The sequence below is a fragment of the Excalfactoria chinensis genome, chromosome 1, assembly GCF_039878825.1.
Source record: "Excalfactoria chinensis isolate bCotChi1 chromosome 1, bCotChi1.hap2, whole genome shotgun sequence".
Taxonomy (NCBI): domain Eukaryota; kingdom Metazoa; phylum Chordata; class Aves; order Galliformes; family Phasianidae; genus Excalfactoria; species Excalfactoria chinensis.
In genome coordinates, this window is record NC_092825.1 from 114,393,343 (window position 1) to 114,413,235 (window position 19,893).

General features: G+C 48.3%; 1 protein-coding gene across 5 annotated transcripts in view; it reads right to left on the bottom strand.

The window, feature by feature from the left end:
* RAI2 (retinoic acid induced 2) overlaps positions 1 to 19,685 on the bottom strand; it is a 33,437-nt gene extending 13,752 nt beyond the window's left edge. The window contains exon 1 of one of the 5 annotated variants that reach the window (XR_011905293.1): positions 3,967 to 4,599. The gene's annotated coding sequence lies outside the window, so the exon portion shown is untranslated. Of the gene's footprint in view, positions 1 to 3,966; positions 4,600 to 6,713; positions 6,734 to 18,475; positions 18,622 to 19,546 lie in introns of those variants that run through there. The other 4 variants (XM_072349422.1, XM_072349439.1, XM_072349448.1 and 1 more) reach the window with 4 other exon arrangements.
* Between the last annotated feature and the right edge of the window lie 208 nt (positions 19,686 to 19,893).

Genomic DNA, 19,893 nt, shown 5'->3' on the forward strand with positions numbered 1-19,893 from the left:
TGGAGATCTGGCACTGGAAGGGAGACTGGCAATCCCAACTCTGGGGACGTGCAGTGCCTGCTGCAAAAAGCGAGATGGTGCAGGGCACAATGTGCAGAGACATCCAGGCGGGAAAAAGCCAGGAAAAAGTGCATGATGGTGGTAGGGAAGGTGAAGAGGGGAGTTGAGGAAAAAAGCTTAGTGCTGCTAATGCAAGGCAGAAGATGAATGATGCTGTAGAGAGCAACTGAAACCGAGGGAGGGTACAAAACCGTGCTTGTTAGGGAAAAGAGGAAGAAACAATGAAAAGCTGCTGATTGGTGCAACCCTTTAGCTTGTGAAAACAAGACTTGGTGAGGGACGTCTACTGTCATTCTAAAACAGCTGCCAAAGAAGGATGAAAAATATCTCCAACCACAGCTGAGGAAGCGATGCATTTCCCCGACTCTGAAAGCTGGAGAAGAATCAGGGCGTCTCGGCTGCACCACAAAAAGCCAGGTCATGCAAACAGGCTTCCCTGGGCAGAGCCGTGCTTTCTTCTGCAGCCCTCCATGGGCTTCCTAAGGGCTGGTGTGAAGGCCTGAGCAGCCCAAAGGCAGTGGCCGGCCAGCGGGAGCAAGTGTCCATAAGGAGTGCCAGGGTGCTTCCACAGTGTGATATGTAGAACTGCTGCCCTCAGAATCACCAGGAGGCTATGCTGAGTGAAAATACATCAAGGACAATATTTAAGGCTCCTGAAGAAAACCTTTCTGTCTGTAGTCACTTCCACATACCAATCCCCTTGGCACCTTCTATTCTGGAAGGAAAGAATGTTCCTCTGGAGCCACTCTTGCACAATAAACTATCTCGAGATGACTGAAAACCAACTTTAAATGCATGGTGTCATTTACAAAGCTATTAAAATGCTTATCGTTGCCTTGAAGCCAGAAATTCATGTGGCCTGCTGAAACCCGCTCTGCGCTTCAAATTCTCAAAATCAGCAAAACAGCAAAAATCATTAGAAAATGTATGTTATCGTGAGGCCAGTAAGCACCAGGCAGAGCGTCCCTAGCTTTACAACAAATAGTTACTGGGATTTAACAGAAAGCCTACAATCTGAGAGATTAAGTCACTAAATAAAATGCAATTTCAAAGGCACTGAAGTATATTCGGAGGCCAGAATTAGCGAGAAGCTGAAAAAGCCAAAGAAAAGTCAATACCGTTTTTCAGTTTTATTGCTTTGATTCAATGAAATTCTTTGGATACTGTCACATACTCGGCGCAACCATAGAAATCCGAATGGCAAACACTGTGCTGTGATTCATGGACTGAAAGGTTGTCTGATTTCATTGGGCAGGTAAATATAACAGTGCAAACAACTCCTCTGGGCAAACTATTTCTAAACTGCTACACCAATATTCGGATAATCAAAATTGATATTCACCTTCAACAGGAGCACAACATATGCGCACAGATACACGCATCCCCTTTCTCCACACCTTCTGGATCACAGGAACACAGCTTACAGGAGATGCTGCTCTATCCCAGCTCAAGATCTCTGCACTTACAGGATGCTTAGCTCTTTATGTTGGATGTACTCCTGCTAATTGTAACCGCCTGTCTCGCTAAGTTAAATTGTCTCAGAAATATTCATTAGAGGCTCTATTCTTCTATTTGTTATTCTGCTTCAGGTTGCTGTGACATACATGATGGAGAGATGCTGAAGCCCTGGAAAAATTCAGGCCAACAATTACCTTAACCCCATTTGTATTATTTATTTAAGTAAAGCAAAGTAAATAACTGTTCAACTAACTCCACTTTTCACTCACAGCTTCGCTTCACAGGCTTTGCAACGTAAGTACAAATCAGCACATTGATGCAGACTAAAGGAGTCAGTGCCCATGCACTGCTATTGACAGCAGGACAAGAAGCAGGCAGGAAAGCAAGGAATACCAGCCTGTACCAGCCCCCAGGAACCAGAGAGCCCACAGCATGGCCTGGCATGGATGCTACAGCTGCTCCATCCCCAGCACCATGACTGCTGAGATGGTGGTAGTGGGATCCTGTATGACTGACCTGCTCAGCCTTTCCACGTGACTTAAGAGTGTCCTTGGATTAAAGTTTTTCATGGGTGTTGGTGGGAAAGGAGCCAATCAGCACACTGTCTGCTCAACTTGGGGCCCAGACCTCACTAATCTACAAGGTTGGGAAGGATTCCTTTGGCAATGATTAAGCTGCAAAGTTGAAGAGCAGCGTTTCTGCAGCGTTTGTAGGTCAGATAACAAATGCTGCTGCCAGAACTGCTTCAATAATTGTCAACAGTGAAGGACAGAATGTTATTGGCATAAAGGAGAGCAAGGCAGAAACAAGGAGGCAAGATGGCCAAAGGGGGGCAGGGACCTCGGCTGCCTTCATCTGCCAGGACCCTACAGCAACTTGGAGCCAGGTGTCCCTGCCGGCCATCTCAATGAACCCCTCTTGGCCTTCCCCAGAAGTACCACTGGTCCCCGTGGGCACGGTCGTGCAGAAAAGCTTGGGAGAGCATTACAGCTATTGCAAAAGAAGCTCCAAGGATGCACACCCGTGTTCTGCAGCAGGCAGAAAACTTGGAGCGCTTCATGCTGTGATAAATAAAGCAGGCGACAGCCCTGCTCTGAAAAAAGCAGCAGGAGCTTATGGGTGAGCCTTTACCTTGTCCTCCTCGATCACTGTCATCACAAACAACAACCGGCTCTTATCAGCAGAGACATCTCTGCTGGGAACAAGTGACTTCAGGACACAGTGTCCTTCCCCAGTCCCTTGAACCCTGGAGACAATTTACAGCGCTGTCACTTGTACGCGCTCCCTTCTCACGAGCGCGGCCCATTCCTCTCAATTTAGCATTTTGATTTTTAAATAAATGTCCTCTACAGCTCTTGTGAGACCTTGGCGATAAGCCGTTGTATTGATATTCCAGTTCACTTTTCAAAATATTTTCAGATTATAGGATAAGTAGCGTCTGCTTTTATCCCTTCTTTGGGAGATAACTGTTGGGTAACTTAAATTACCCAGATGAAAATGTATTGGTTAGCACTGGGGAGGGAAGCAGATCCTTTACAAAATCAGCCTTTGACTCAGTCTTTCCTAAACAAGCAACGATTTACAAAATCCTCAGCGGGTAAGAGATGTTTGCAGTTCCGGTATCAACTTGCACAAATATTATAAAGGTATAAGGGTAACAAAACTGCATCATCTGTATTTTACAGCATAAAGAACCGAGGATGAAAAACTACTAAAAACTTCCCTAATGAAATGTCAAAGCCAACTAGCTTCACTAAAGCTAATCCGCAAATCTTGATGACAGTGCAGATTACCCAGCCTGCTAAACTGGCAAGCGTCCAAGGCAGCTCATCTCCCGGGGATTACACCTCCATTTAGGGTCGTCGTAGTTTGAATTATGTGGAAGAACCCCCAGAGGAAACAAGTTGCAGCTCATATTATTTGTTCTCTGGGCTTTTCAGTGCATGACCTGGTCTTAAAACATCAAGCAACAACAGCACGCAACACGCGCAGAGCCCCAAATATCGGTGGTACTGTGATGGCCAACCACCAACACGTCAGAGCTGCCGACAGCTGCTGCAATATAAACTTCCTAAAGACCTTGCGGTTCGGGGAAGAATCCCTCACTCTTCATCCCCCCTGCCCTCATGCTCGGATCTGAAGCCCACTCAAGATGGAAGATTGTTTATTTCTCACGGGGCTATCTATAGAAGACCCTTTTTGTAATCGTGCAGCTCCTGAGCGTCAGCCCGGCAAATCACAACATTTTATTGTAATTTCACGTTGTTTACTTTTGCAAGGCAGGATCTTGGCAGAGACAAGCGTTTCCTCCAGGGACGAAAAGGACGAGGGTGGGAGGGGGGAAAAGGACAGAGGGATGGAAGGAAGCACCTTAACACACACTTCCCCAGGGGCTGTTTTAATAGCGACGCTGGCCCAAACACAAAGGAGGGGGGTAGCCACACAGACCTTTCATCCTGGCGGAGCCCTTGGGTGAGCATCCCACAGCTGACGATCCTCCGCCTTGCTGCCAGCCCAGCCTTTCCTCCTTACCGTTCTGCTGTGTCCTCTAGGAAGGAGGAGGCGGAGGAGGAGAGCTTCTCATGCTGTCTGTCGGAGACAAACACCAGCACCAGCGACTCCACACATGCGGGTTCTTCTCTGCTTGGTTTCCAGGGAGATTTGACTCATCATGTTCGAATGTTTGGGTTAGCAGTATTTAAGCTGACGGGAGTATCTGAAAGCTCTAGGTGGGGGGAATATGGTGTCTGTATTTCAAGGTGCTATGCTCACATCTCCCACGTTTACCTGCTTCTAGCGCTGCTCTCCCCAGGCGCTGCTGAAGCTGTGGTTCTCCATGGGGAAGGCAGCTGTGGCTCCATGCCGAGTTAGACAGCAGCAGGTTTGCTCACTCCACCTCTTTAGGTAGAGAGCGTGGCACACAAAGACCCCAGCACACGGTCACCCCAGCAGCAACTGCCTCACTGCATAAGATGATTCACTGATGTTTAAGAATCACGACGACGGGAGCCCTCATTTTATTACCAACTTTCCGCAAAGGCACCAAGGCTGAAGATAGCTAATGCTGTGTCTGGCTTTAGCTCCCTGTGAATATCTCTCAGCAATAACAACCGATAGCGAAGCCTGGAGCCTACACATCGCTCTCCTGTTTGTACATAAATTCCCTCTAAAAGGATTTCAGCACCCTCACATGGAGCTCTTAAAGTCAAGTCAGGCAGACAGAATGGTGCCACGCAACTACAAACAACACGGGACAATTCTTTATTACAATATGGCGCGCTATTATTTCTGAAAGCACTGACAGTAATATGTGGCGCATAAAAACACGCATTCATCATAAAGAGGTTAGATTCTAATTCCTGCAGCTTAATTTTTTCTTAAGGGCCCCAGCCCATTTTTCAATTAAGGCAGGATAATATTATTAATCATAAAAAACTGCTGATGTGTAAAATTGTTTCCTTTCTAGCTAGCATTGCCTGAGAAACATCAGACATGGTGCCTCTGACTTATTCCAAGGCGGTGGCAACGGGGGAGATGCAGCACCCTTCACAATAAGGATGTGTGCAGCTTCCCAGGTGATGGGCAGAGCATGCCCAGTTCTCTTAGTGGGTGCCCACTGGTCACAGCAGGAGCAGCCAAGCAAGGAGACAACCCCTGGCAGCTTCAGAGAAATGCTGGGTCCACTGTATCTACTCCTCCTACCTCTGACGGGTGCTCTCCCTCCCATGCACCGCTGGGCTGCACGTCAAATCATACAAATTCATTGAATATCCCAAATTGAAAGAGACCTATAAAGATCGCAGAGTGCAACCCCAGGCTCCACACAGGCCCACCCAAAATCAAACCCTTTGACTGAGAGCGTTGTCCAGACTCTCCTTGAACTTGCGGCCATGTCCACTGCCCTGGAGAGTCAATCTCTTCAGCGTCAGAATCCTCCTTCTGTTTTTCCCCCAATGCTATCAGCTCTTCAGGGCTACTCCTGGTTAGCTGTAGCTTCATGGGAGTAGTTTTCTCCCATCACCAAATACTCCACCTTATTAACTGCTGAACAAGAGCAGACGGCATAAAGAGTAAAGGCAAAACAATGAGACCATCCTGTGGGACACCCCACTCCGCAGCTATTCCCCCTTGCCAAAAGCAACAACAGGAGCTCTCCACCCTGAAGCCTGTGGAGGCACATCAAATAAATAGCAATTGTGAGTTTCAGCCAAAAAATCCTTTTCGACACGAGTCACTTCTATTCATATGACTAGTCTCATTAAGATCAATGAGAACTGGAAAAAGCTGCAGGACAGAGCTTACGTATGTCTCTTTCCTGAAATGTTCAGCTGTATTCCTTGTGAAAAGGCAAACCAGGCCTGTGCCACCAAAGCAATAAACACAGTGGGATTAATGGTCAGCAGCACACCAGCACTTCCAACAACGCTATTGTTAGTAACTACTCACAGACAGTAATTGTTCCAAACAACAGAGCTGCCAGACAGGTTTTCGTACTATACATACATTTATATTTATATAAAAAGAATACTACTCCATACAAATCCGAAGTATGTGAAGCTAAAGCTAATGGGCCAGGCTTGTTGAGCATCTCAACAATCTAATTAACTGCAATCAAATTCATGGCACAACTCAGGGTTCATTTCATTACAATCAGAAAATTCAATCTCTGAAATCTTACTATATTAAGCTAAAGCAATGATCTTTCTGTTGAAGTTCTTTCTTTTTTCCATTTTAAGGTGAGAAAAAGCTATCAGGCCCTGGGAAGGTGGGGGTAGGGACTCCTGGTGGCTCCCACTGAAAGCCTGGCAAACATTCAATCGATTACTATTATATAAGAAATAAAAAAATAAGCAGCCTTTTGAGCATGTACCGAAATACAGACTGCAGCACAAATCCTACCTCTTGTATCTGTTTCTATGACATGCCTTTTCGTGCAGAGATAAAGTCCATACATACACGCACATCTCTGTGCATCCACATCCTTACATTTAAAATACAAATCCATCAGGGAGCTATTGAAATCCACTCACTGCTGCAATAACGAATCATCTCATCTCTGTGTCATACTGGATGTGGGAGAGTTCAAGCAAAATGCCCACACTTACGCAAAGACCTTAACGAATCTGCTTTTTTCGGTTCATTTTAAAACAAATACTCTTTAACCTCACTGCAAGACCCAGAAAGAGAATACTCACTGCAAGCTCTGCCTCCTTCTTATTCCTTCTCTTCGAGGTTTCCAGCTATGTCTCTCTGCAGGAGTCAAGTGTGGTTTTAATAAGGCAGATGAGGCAGGGCTTCTCAACTGCTTTTGATAGAGGTGAGATGGTCAGCTCTTTATTGACTTTCTGCAGTACTGCAGCTACGCACCGTACAGACAATCCTGCTTTATGAGCATGCACCAGACAGGAAATGGGCCTGGAAATTTCCAGTCGGTGTTGTTTGATGCACTGTTTGAAAAGCTGCACGATGTGCATATAAAGGAAATGAAGGAGAGCCTTTGCTGTTGTTGCTGCTAACCCATCGCACTGCAGGCACTAAGTGCAGCCAGCAATGCCTGCGCAGGAGCCATTTTAAGAATTAGCATGTTTCAGCAAAAGGAACAAAAACGTCGATGACTTTGTGTGTGCAAGGAAGCACTGTGTATCATAGATCCTTTATAAGGAAAAATAACACTGCAGCTAAGTGCAGAAGGATTTTACAGTCCTCTTGCTACATCATCAGGCACAGTGGCATACCCTGTTCACAAGGCACTGCACTGACACACAGGCATCTTCACAAGGGCATGTGGAAAAAGGAAGAAATCACAGCCCTGTACCATGTACCATTAAGGTTTTATTGATACCAGCACAGAGCAACTGCAGCACTAATTAATGGATACTCACAGGCTGCACACATCCTTCCAATCGAGTGGCAATAAAAGCACGTAGTGTTCTTCACCCTCATACATACATACATACATTATTTTGGATGTTTACCCTCTTTCCCTTTCTCTTGGCTCTTCTGTATGTCACTGGTTCCTCACCAGCTCACACACACACCAGCAAGGCAGGTTCCCTCCCTGGTCTTTGAACATTTGGGTCCCCTGCCATAAGCCTACCACATCAGGTTGAGCAACCCACACAGAGCCCAGTGCCCACAGATACAGGGAAGAACGTCCCCCAATGTGCCTCCACATGGATGTGATTAAAACTTTGATTATCTCCCTGTGTCTCTCCTATCTCCCGGCCAAAGGGTGGGAACACTCCTCTGCCTCTGAGGAGCACACCGATGGTGAGTAGATCAAAGACAGCAAGGAAGTACAGGAGCTCGGTGATGGCAGACATACAGAAAGCCTGCACAGACATTACAGAAGCATGGCACGCACATGCCCGCATGCAGCTGGTGCTGGCTGCACGACAGTACAGAACCAGGCAGCAGCTCACACTGCTGGAAATGGCAGCCACAGGAGTGCTGGTGCCAAGCAGTAGGCGAATATAGCACACCTCCTGCAAAAGAGCCGCACCTGGGCATCATGAGATGTGAGGTATTCAGCGTTATTTCTCTCCTTTTGGCAGAGCTCTTGAGGATGCTGATAGTAAGGCTACAAATACATGCACACTCAGGGCCCTTCAGCATCAGCCTTACAGCTATTGTGTTACTATCAGTGTATACGTCCCTGTTTCAGGAAAGGTTTTAGTACATGCTTAAACACTACTGACTTCAGTAAGACATAAGGATCTCCTTAACTTTCATTATGTGCTTAAGTGTCTTTTCTCTATAGATCTGCTTTCCTGCATGAGAAATTTAATGCACACTAGCCATTTGTTTTATAGTTACCCGGATAATATGTCTTTCCTTTCCAAGTGCAGTACTGGGCTACTTACATGGTAGGGTGTTATTTGTTACACATGCATGGACAGAAACCGGGGAAGGCTGGGTTATCAGTTAGCCACCTGAAGAATCACAGGAGGGCTGATGCTGGCAAGCACCTCTGTGTCCATCAGGCCCAGCCCCTGCCCCAGCAGCACACCCAGAGCAGGGTGCCAGGCCCATGGCCAGATGGCTCTTGGAGATCTCAAGGAGGAGATCTCTGGGCAGCCATGTGGGCTTCATCACCTAAACATGGACACAGACAATGCCAGGCTGCTGATTTTGCTGCACACCGCAATGATATTCATGTGCTCCCAAATTTTGGCCCACTAAATAAACCATCAGTGGACAGCTACAGCACAGCACTTAAAGGGAGGCGAGGAATTGCCAATGACCTATAGCACTGAACTTTATCATCCTGTTTTCTGCACTGATATTTAAAATGCAGCTATGGGGAACAGGCATCTTATGAAATAACAGATGCCAGCCTCACAACACATACGCAGCTTTAATTCAGAGGACTGTGCTGAATTAGGAAGCTAAATGCCCACTTCTGCTCCCACAAGCCTGTCTCAAACAGACCTGGTCTTTGCTGCTGTTCTGCCACTCTGTCCTTCCTCCCAGCCTCCCCCACCTGCAGTTCCCCACAGTGCGTTCTCATTGCTGTTCACCCTGTTTTTCCCAATCAGATGTTGCTTTCGCTGCGGTTCTCACACATGTTCATTGCTGATAGGAATCAGCGACTCCTTCACGCTGAAGGCAGAAGCTGGAGCCTGCTCCGACCAGCCGCAGGGCAGTGCCTGGGTGTGCTCCCATGGGGCACAGGATGCTCAGAGGATCTGGGGATTCACAGGCAACGTGCTGATCTCATCCTTCACTCTCTGGAGCTTAACTTGAACGGTCCAAACCGCTGATTGTTTAAGGCCTTCACTTCAGCATGTATTTAAAATAATCCAAGAGAACAGCACACCATCGTGGTCTTAGATCTATTGTCAATGGTGACACAGATTATTCCCTTCATTTTCTGAAGGGGTGCTGTCAAATGCTGTTCCAGGCTACAGGCCAAAACCTACCCCCAGCCCCATGTGCTCCGCTCCCACTGGCACCAGTGGCATCTCCATCACGGACTGACAGCAGTAAATGGGCAGAGATGCGCTGGCTGCTCCAAAAGCACGATCTATGTGCTGAATAATTCATTTTAAACTGTTGCACAGATGTCAAAATGTTATTGCTGATTTCTAGCCAGCAGAATGGCGGTACTGCTGCTCCCGACGCAAGCGTGTTGCTCCCAGTGACGCTACTGACAATCTGAGGGATATCTCAGCTTGACAGCAAATCCTGGGGTGCAAAGCCCATATGGGAACATAAAACTAAATTCTCAAATGCTCGTCATATGTCACCTTTTGCTCTCCTTACTAGGAGCTTCCCGTGGACACAGCCACCACCTCCAAAAACTTCAGGAAAGAGGGCTCCAACTGTACATGGTTCTATATGTATACGGTGTCCAACCATCAGTTCAACCCACGAGATTTTCTACACAGTTCCACAGAAAGCCCCTAAGAACAAACAGCTTGAGTCACAGCCAGGTTTGGGCAGCAAAAACCAAACCAAGCTGGGATCTCTGACAGGAGCCCCAACAGCAACCGGACCCCTGCAGCACAGGTGCAGTTCTACGAGGGATGTATTGGCTAGAAAGTGCCATTTTCCAGGCTCACAGATGTCAAGCCGCTCTATGTGGAAACAGACCTCATCTTAATGAGTTCTAATTTGTTTTAAATCCATAGGTTTCTTTTTAATAATTAACAGTCCCCATCGCTCAGCAAAGCCATTCCTTACCCCTGACTACTCGCTATTAGGAATGAATTCACAGTGAAATATTGTTAGAAGGTGGAAAGCAACCGACATAATTCAAGTTTTAATTAAAATATATACATATCGCACCAAGCAAGACCACTGGTTGGAACCATAATTGAATAAGCAGAAAAAAAACCCCACCAAACCCAAGGCTCACTGCATACTCCTCCCAGTTACCCATTTTGTTCTTTTTATGCTATTTGAATTCTTGTAATTAGTTTCCTTTACTGGATGCCCTGTGCCTAGGACAAATATAACATTTACTCTCTGCAATTCCAGGAACTACAGAATGCATCGGCGTCATTACAGCGAGCATTACACATGCTCACACGCTGGGGTCCAGGAACTACAATTAACACATTAAGAAATAATAACTGCCAAGGGAGCAGCTGAAGATAAACAGCGTGTAGCTGATGTAGCAAGAATTCAGGTTGGAAAAAGGCTGTCTCTTGGGTTGCAAGAGGAGAGAAATCGAAGCGCCATGCAGCACTGCGCCACCGTTTAGCTAAGAAATCCCCAAAACAGGTTGAACAGCAGCTCACGTGTTCATTTCTTGAAATTCAATTTCACTGAAAGTATTGCTGGCTCGAAACTGGATTTCAAAGGAAACCGAAGGCTTGACTTTACAAAGAAATAATAATTGCATCCAAATTGAAAGTTTAAACTGGAGAGGGTTTTCTGCTGGTCGAATAATTGTCCTGAAGCACTGTGAACTGTTGTTGGCTTTTTGTTCCGTTTGCTAACAGAAGCCAGAAATATTTACTGAAAGGCTTTTTTTCCCTCTTCTTGTTGAAATCTACTTTGATGATTGGTCTGTTTGTTTGTTGAAATGGAGATAAAAAAACCAACAACAACCCAAACAAACCATTTTTGAAATGTGTTCCAAGTATTACCAATGAGGAAATTGCCTTAAAATTCCACAGTCTTTTATTTAAAGCTTCCAGACTTCTAGGGCTGAGCAGATACAACGGCAAGAGCGCACCCACCACTGGATGGTGTGGGGATCTACAGCTTCACTGTGGTAGAAAGATGCCAGGGAACACACCGCTCCTTTCGGGTGCCAGTCCCGAGCTTTGCCATTGCTTTCAGCACAGACCAGCAGAAGACCTCAATACTTTACTATTTATGAAGATTGGAAGCCAACGGGAATGATGGCACAAAGAGGGCTCAGGGACAGCTCTGTCTCACCTCTCTCCCACCCCAGGCGGAGAAAACTCAACCACCGCAATGCCATCACCACCCCCTTCCTAAATTCACCCATAGCTCTGGAGGAAGGGGAGACACACATATGAAGGTACCACCAGCAGCCATATAAAAGCCACCATGTGGAGGAGAGTGGCAGTTTCCCTCAAGCTGGGGAGATGCATGCACCCATTCCAGTGGGCGCCTGTGAAAGGCACTGATCCCCCATGCCTCCCCAGAGCATCTCTCATCAGTCAAATAAGACATTTCAGCAAATAACACGGCACTTTGTAAAAACATAATTGTTTTTATTTTCCAATTTTCCATGTTTTGTGTAGAGTGCTGCTGTGTTCGAGTGAACTCAATAAAAGCATAAACAGTAAGCACCATCTGGAGAACATTCTTCCAGCACGCTGAGAAATAGCAGCCGCCTGTGCTCTACCTGCTATAAATAAATGTCATTAAAAAATGTCCCAAAAAATTGTTTGCTCCAATTTGATGGAACTGCAGCCAGATAAGATTTTGCTTAGCCCCCGTGCTAGGGTACCTGCCATCTGCACGATGGAAAATGAAAGTGTAAATGTTTGCTTCCGAGCCTTTAGAGTTAGTATCAGTATTGCTAGCAGAGCATCAATCCTACGCATTATTCTAATGAAGGCACTGGAAGCTGCAGCCTGGGAGTAACACATGAGCAAGCTATTCGAAACCCGATTGTTCTTCAGCTGTATCAGGTTCACACCACGGTGATACCGCTGAATCTGCCAGCAAGAGGATGGGTGGAATTATTCTTGCTCTACATCAGCAGCGTTAACAGTTCGAAGGGGGAAAAAAAAAGCAAAATAAATGTCTGTAATTTCTTTTCAGCCTAGCACAAATCCACTCCACCCTCCCTCCCTGCAGAAAAAACACAGACGAAGTTGGCTGCGGGGTTGTGATGAGGCTCTGCGAAGGGTCAGCGTTTGCTGTGTTTGTTTAATCACTGCAATTAGAGCTATGCAAATAATGAAATTGTTTGCTACAGTGGCCAGGCTGAAAGAAAAATAGAAAGCAACATAAAACACAAAGAAATGTTTACGTTGAGCAACTGAAGGATTATATTTTTTTTCTTTCCTTTTTCTTGGTAAAACAAAAAAATAAGCGTGTTGTTTGTTCCACTCGGAAGGCAGCAAGGCCTTGCAGGAATCAATTCAGCTTGAAATGAGAAATACGTTTTCACAGTGGAACCAAGTGCTTGAACAGTTCACATTTTCCCCCTCTTTTTGTTCTTATTTTTGTTTTGGTCAGGACCCGGGAAAAACAATTTCAGCACCCCAAAAAGGGATGCGTAAGGCGACTTCTATTAGCAGGAAGGGAATTTAAAACAGGCGCTAGGTCCCTCAAAGAATGGAGCAGCCATAACTCCAAAGACACGGTGCATCGCAACCTAGGTCCTAAGCCTGATTTCAGAACAAGAGTGGGAACGATGGACATATATCAGATTTGGTCCTCCTGGCAAGCTATACTTCTTTCTCCAACATCACAGTTGTTGCGCATTGGTTCCTTCCATACAGCAGCTCCCACAGTGCCTCGTTCTCACTGATGCAGAGGACCCATTCCCACTGTAACCTGTGTTTTGATTTCGGAAGGACTTTGTCCGCCAGAAGCTGTGTGGATGCAGATGAGAGCACAGTCCCTTCTCCCTGGTGAAGCCGTCATCTCAAACACAGCAAGGGCAGGAAATGGTAGCGTGGTTACGGTTCACATGAGCCATATTTTCCTAATATAAATATTTTAGCTAGATTTATTTAGAGAGTTCATTCACATTAGTTAAATGAGAGGCTCAGCAGAGTACCTAGACCATCTGGAAGCAAAGACCACTCATTTTTGTAAGGGTGAGGATTTTCCTGCACCACTAAGGCTTTCCTAGACATGGGGATGTCAGGTGGACAGAGTGTACATGTGCATCTGTGTCTGTCTGGGGGGAGGGTGATTCTTTGTTTTGTTTTTGCCTTTGGTCAAATTCAAACAATATGCAGTAACAAGAACTAAATGTCATTTTCCTCCCATCCATCTTAATTTGGCATCCATTTTAAAGCTTACCTTTGACCTTTTAAAATGTTAATACACTTAAGCAGATATAAAAACCGCACAGCTCCTGGAAAAATTAATCACAGCCATATCATAATGTTAGTCTGAAAACATTGGTTGTTTTCCTCCGTAATTTTAAGAAACGTTTGTCAAATTCAGCAGCAGTAACTATACTGCAATTAGCTATTATTTCCTTTTCAAACAAGTACCCATGTCATATGCTACAGCAAAATCCTATCAGCATAACCAGAGCAACTTGCTGCAAATTTATGTTGTCTGGTAACTGCCTAGAACCATAGCAAAGGTCCTGAAGAGGACCTTGATAAGTTGTCTGAGCCATCCTTCTGCCCCCGGGCAAGATTCAACCACATCTAAACCATTCCTGACAGGAAACCTTACTTAGACTTTCTTAAAGCAGCAGCCTCAAACAGAACAGGAAAAATTATTTGCACAAATCAAATCACATAAAAATAACTATGAAAATAATCCACATGAGTGCGTTACATCTACAAATACAAAATACAAAAAGGCAATCCTTCTGTAACTAAAGAGTTCAAAACAGGAAACTCTAATAGAAACACCCCCTTCCTTTTTAAACATAAGAGAACCTCAGCTCCCTGGAAGTTCAGTGGCACCTCTCCTCAAGAAAAGCAGTTTCAGAAGCACCGAGCCCTGAAGTATTTGTGCCTTTGTGCTTCAAAGCAAAGAGCTCTTCAGCCCCACCAGAAAGCAAACAGGAAGCAGGAGTGTTGACAAGCCTCTCCAGCAACCACAGCATGGCTAAGATGTCCAGAGCCCCTCCGTGATCAGCGTTCCCCTCATCTTCCAACTTAACCATTTCGGGGTCGGTCGCCTTGTGGACAGGGGCTGGAGGCTGTGCTAAGTCCCTGCAGGCCATAGCCAGCTTTGCAGCTACTCGCTATGAATGTGAGGATTGTGGCCTACTGCAATGCTCTGCTTTCACTTTCTTTTTCTGTGGCATCTAGCAGTACTAGGGCTAGCCCCATCAATGTCACAATTCTCTCTGGAAGACACGAAGTTACCATGACAGCCAGAACGTATCCTAAAACACAAGTGATGGTATCATGACAAAACACTACTGGGACGGTCCATGGCTGCTACCTGAGCATCTTAATAATAAACAAATCATTTAAGGACTTAGCAAATCCAAACCAGAGAAGGTAGTGCAGTGAGCAGGGATGTAACTTCTTAATGCTGCTTTCTTCTACTTACCGAAATCCCTTCAGCTCCAGCATAACTGGAGCTCGTCCAAGCAGCCTTCATTAAGCTGAACTGTTGCTTAATATAATTGCTGGATGAGATACAAGATACCGAGGTTGACACTGTGAGCCCCGTCAGAGCACAACATCCTCTGAGGCATTCTGCATGCCCAACACAGAAGAGCTGTGACATGGAACTCAGTTCCTTCCATCACAGAGGCCTTGCAAATCCACCCTCACCATACAGAGGTCCTCCCACACCCAGAACAGAGAGACAATCCCATCTGCCCCCAGGGATGAACTAACTGCACCTCGTGACTACAACGGCAGGGCTCTTCTCTGCATTCCTTCTTCTAGAACAGGCTTACATTAGTAAGCATGTGTGCACAGGCTTGGGCACACGTACCTACATAACACACGCTCTCCCCTAGGTAGCAAGCAGCCTTTGCTGTCCACCAGGAGACTCTCCAGGGCTACAGACCCATTGTTCTTTCAGGCTGAGTCCTGTGATCCAACCACTTCCCAGTGGGGCCTGTGGATAACTTTGCCCAAAGGCCAGGCTTCTGGGCTCAGCCCCTGCCCTAACTTTCTTCCAGGACCCCAAAGAGAGTACCACGCAATAAAGTACCACAGACCAGATTCTTCCAAACAAAGCATGATAGTCCTCTTCCCCCCCCCCCCCAAGGGAGGAAATAAGATTTTATTTTTAAAAAAATACGGTGACAGCTATTTGTACATCCATCCCAATGGACTCTTGGCGCTCCTAGCATGACCCAACCCAGGCAACACCTGCATCACCACAGGGTTGCAAGGCCTCCGCCCCAGCTTGCCATCGGACCGAGCTGCCTTCCCGCCTCCAGGCCATCCATCACCAAGGCTGGAGGAGAGGGCTATTATTCTGGTGGCGATGCCTGGCTGCTTGGCTAGGAAAATCCTAACTGAAAAACAACACGTTGCCCTTCCTGTTTGCTTTGCAATGGCCTCGTGTGAGTCCAGCTCTACAGCAAGCCATCCATCACCAACCACCAGAAAGACGTGCATCATAAACACAAAAATATTCTACACTTTATTTAGTTTTCCACATTTCTATTCTCATTGCCCTTTTGCCTCATTCAGTTCAACACTCCTCGGTATCTTTCCTTCAACCAAAAGAACCACCTAAGTATTTTTTTTAAACCAAGGACAATTTCATGCAGTACAGTCACATAAGCTTTCAAAGACGATAAAACAAAAATATATACAACGAAGACACATTACTCACTTTGTCACTTCCTGACTCTGTATTTCTTGTTGCTGGAGTGCAACAGAATGCAGACGTGCAATTGCTGTACCGTCTGCGGGTATTTTATTCATCATTTTCTGATACTCACGGACCACAAGTTAAGTGACACTCCTCTAACTAATTAGTTTATTCACCAAGCATAGATGAATAACTGATGAGCTACAAAAAGTTGCTATTGTTCCAGTCGGTCACCAAATAACTAACTTGGCCATTCAACCAGAGAGAAGTTTTCTTCTCTGAAAGGTGACAAGTAGCTATGTAATGACTTCTATTATTTTCCCAATAAACTCGGAGAAAATAGGACACTGCAGTTAGGAAAACACAGAAAAGAGAAATTAGCTACTACTGTCATTAAGGATTCAGAGGCTGAAAAAGAACAGTTGGTGCAATGCAGCTGGAGTGCCTTATTGGAGCAAAGCGATTATTCTCTGGCCGTTAATGAATTATTTTTCACTGGAATGCAGGACCTGCACTCCTCCAAATAACCTGGCTTTGCACCGCTTGCCAAAGCAAGTGAGAGCCATTGTTCTCCTGGCCCTCCTGCTAGCCACCGTATTTCTGCCGCCTCTTTGTTTCCATGTCACAATAAAAGCAGAAACATAATTGAAAGGTTGAAGCAAACAAAGGTGTTGGAGGACAAACTGCTGTTCAGAACCAGCCTGCACTAACTGGATGTGGAAATACAGCCTCAGATGTCCAACAAGCCCGCTGAAACTCACTAGGGTGGAGAGGTCAACCTTCTCCTTGCCCATATTGCAGCATTGCTATGTGGCTGCTGTACATGTTGGCAGACCTGCTGGAAGATGGGAGGAAGCCAGAACCAGCCAGCAACGCTACATCACTTGACAAGGTGGCTCCTTCACAGGGTGGCCAAATTACAGGGCTGTTCAGTGCCCTGGGAAGGATGGCCAACACTGCAAAATAACAGGAAAGGAAATTCCAGGGGAGAACGGAGGAAGGTCTGCGGTGGTTCAAAGTCTACAACTTCTCACAAAGCTAGTTACCTCCTCTTTGAAACCTGGTGTCTTCTGAAATAATTCAGAAAGGCTTTGAGCAGAACAGAACAGCATGAAAAAGGAAACCACCTTCTTTCTAAAGAAAGTATATGAAAGGCTACCAAAATATCCCCGCAGATGCCACTTCTGGAGATGTGACCCAGGGCAGCCTGACCTCCAAGTGAAGCCATTCATGGCCAGCACCATGCATCCTCAACCTGCTCCTTCCACTCCAAGTAGAGAAGCCAGCGCTGCCCCAGATCATTTACCCACCCCAGCTTTGCAAGGAGACCATTCATCTGCTCTCTCCACAGCCCCCATTTCAGCCGTGTGTCCTACAGGCAGACCTGCAGGCATTGTCTCTAATGGTCTTTAAAGGTTTTTTTTCATGGAAATTTTGAAGAATACATACACATTTTTTACTCGGCAGCTCGGGGTCACCCATCACATGTACTTGGCTACTGTAACAATCATGTGATTTATGTCAAAATAATTGGGGTTAAACTCTCTGCCACATCAAACTCTTCCCATTTGGCCCCATCTCTAGGACCCAGAAACATCTGAAATGAATAAAGCCACGCGTCACTTAACGGGATCTGGGCTTAATTAGGATCATTCTGGTTTTTACGGGAAGAACCTTGGTACCACCAGCTTCACGCGGCAAGTCCATCACTCACAAGGTTGCCTGCTTTTTTCTCCCGTTGTTTGTTTTTTCGGTACCCATACGAAAACATTTCCACCTCCACAAAGCTTTTTGTTGGTGTTGTTGTTCCACAAGTCCTCCCAGCAGCCGGATGACAACCGCTCCTTATCTTTGGCCGTCTTCCACGCTAAAATAAGAACCCTGCTGCTACGCCAAGGGAGCTGCGCCCTCCCACCTCCGCTCGCTGCTCCCCGCGCACAGCTGGCTGCGCAGCAACACCCGCCCCAGGTGCCATTTTCTGGCTGCATCTCCCTCGCACTGTTGGGATCTACCCTCAAGACACAGTTTTTATTTCCCAATCACATATGCGCCAGGGATGCTCCAAACCCAACGCAGGGTTGTAACGCTACGCCTGGTCCGTACCACCTCTGGTCCTTACCACCTCGTGTCAAAGCTTTGGCGAGGCGATTAGCGGGGCAGGATGGGATTAGAGAGGGATGAAGCATCGACGGGTTGCTGCGTTTGCACAGCGCACAGCCTGGTGTGGGCAACCACAGGGAAAAAGGAGGGATGCGGAGGCAGGGGAACGTGGGGTGCCGCGGTGCCAGAAGGCAGATTTTTGTGAAGAATTGGTTCCTCAAACAGGAGATCAGCCAAGCGCCTTTGTTACACGCGAGTGCATCTCTTCCCTGTAACGCACGCTGCTGCAGGCTCCGCACAGCCAGCTGGCAGCAAATGCCAGCTGCACCGAGCGGTGGCATGCACGGAGCTACCTGCGCCTTATCACACCGACAGAGCCATTCACGTGCCGCATGCACCCATCGCATCCCCCCAGCTGCTCCAGGCAGCTCCCGCCGCTGCTTACGGGCGGGCACTCGATACGGCTCTCGAGTTAATTCCGGCGCTTATCCCCTCTTCAGATCGGGCTTCCCATCGCACAGCGAAAGAGACCCCAGCGCCTCGCCGGGGCTCACCGCGGAGTGCCGCCCTCAGAGCGGCGGTGCGGGGCACAGTGCTACGGGGCAACCGGGTCCCCAATAACCGCAGCCATCCGCAGCCATGGGAAGCTTCTCCTAATTCCCCTACACACACTGGGAAGAGATAGGAGCGCGCTGATTTCCATCCCACACTAACGCCGTGCCCGAAACACTCCAATCAGCGGCGTATTTGTGAGGGAACCTTCACCTTACACGTTCAGTTACTTCGCGAGCGATAAATGACGTGCAAGGTTGCTAGGAAAAAAAAACAAAAACCAACACACTGAGATTTGCTCGCCGAGTTTAAATGGAAAATCCCTGAAGAATTCAGGGTAACCGCTCACCCTCCGCTCGTTAACAACCCATCCCCGACAGACAACGCGTATATTTTAAGCCATGCATCGGCGAGCGGTGTTGGAAAACAGACTTCCAACGAGAAGAACACCCTCAATAAACACCGGACAAAAAATCCCCGGGAGCAGCAGCAGCCCCCGAGACGCGGGGCGGCACCGCTCGGCTCGGAGCGGGGCTCGGGGCCCGGGGCCCGAGGGCAGGTGGCGGTCCGCGGCCAAGCCGGACGGCCCCGATCTGCCCATGGGCAGCCGCGGGCACCCGGCCGGCCATCCGGCCCGCACTGCGGGCGCTGCCCCGCGGAGTCGCGCTGTCACCGCCACCGGGCCGCCCCCTGCGGCGGGCACAAAGCCGCGACCGTCGGCCCCGCACCGCACCGCCTCGAGCCCCGGCGGCGCCCGGCCCGCAGCGCCCGGCCGGCGCCGCGAGAAACAATGGTCACGGGCCGGAGCGGGACCGCCGCCCGCGGCACCGGGGCCGCCGCAACGCGCGACGGGAGGGCCGCGGGAGCACGGCCGCCGCCCCGGTCAACCTGTCAACCTGTCACCCGCCGCCCGTCCGCCCTCGGCCGCCGCGGCTCGCCCCGCGCCCCGCCCCGCGGCACCTACCTCCGGCCGCCGGTGGAGGCTGCGGGAGCCCCGCGCCGGGCTCCGCGCCCCGCCGCCGTCGCCGCCTCTGCCGCCGCGGCCAGGGCGCAGCCGCCACCCCCCGCGCCAGCCCCGGCCGCCGCCCCGCGCCGGGGACGCGCGCCGTGCCCTGCCCTGCCCGGCCCTGCCCGGCCGCCGGCACCGCGTCCCGCGCCGCTCCCCAGCGGGCCGGGCGGGCAGGCGGGGCGGGGCCGGGCGGGGAGGGGCCGGGCGGGGAGGCTCCGCCCACGATCGTCCGCTCCGCCGGCGGAGGGAGGAGTGGGGCGGTGGGGCCGCGCATGCCCGCGGGGCGGCCCCGGGAGAGGGAG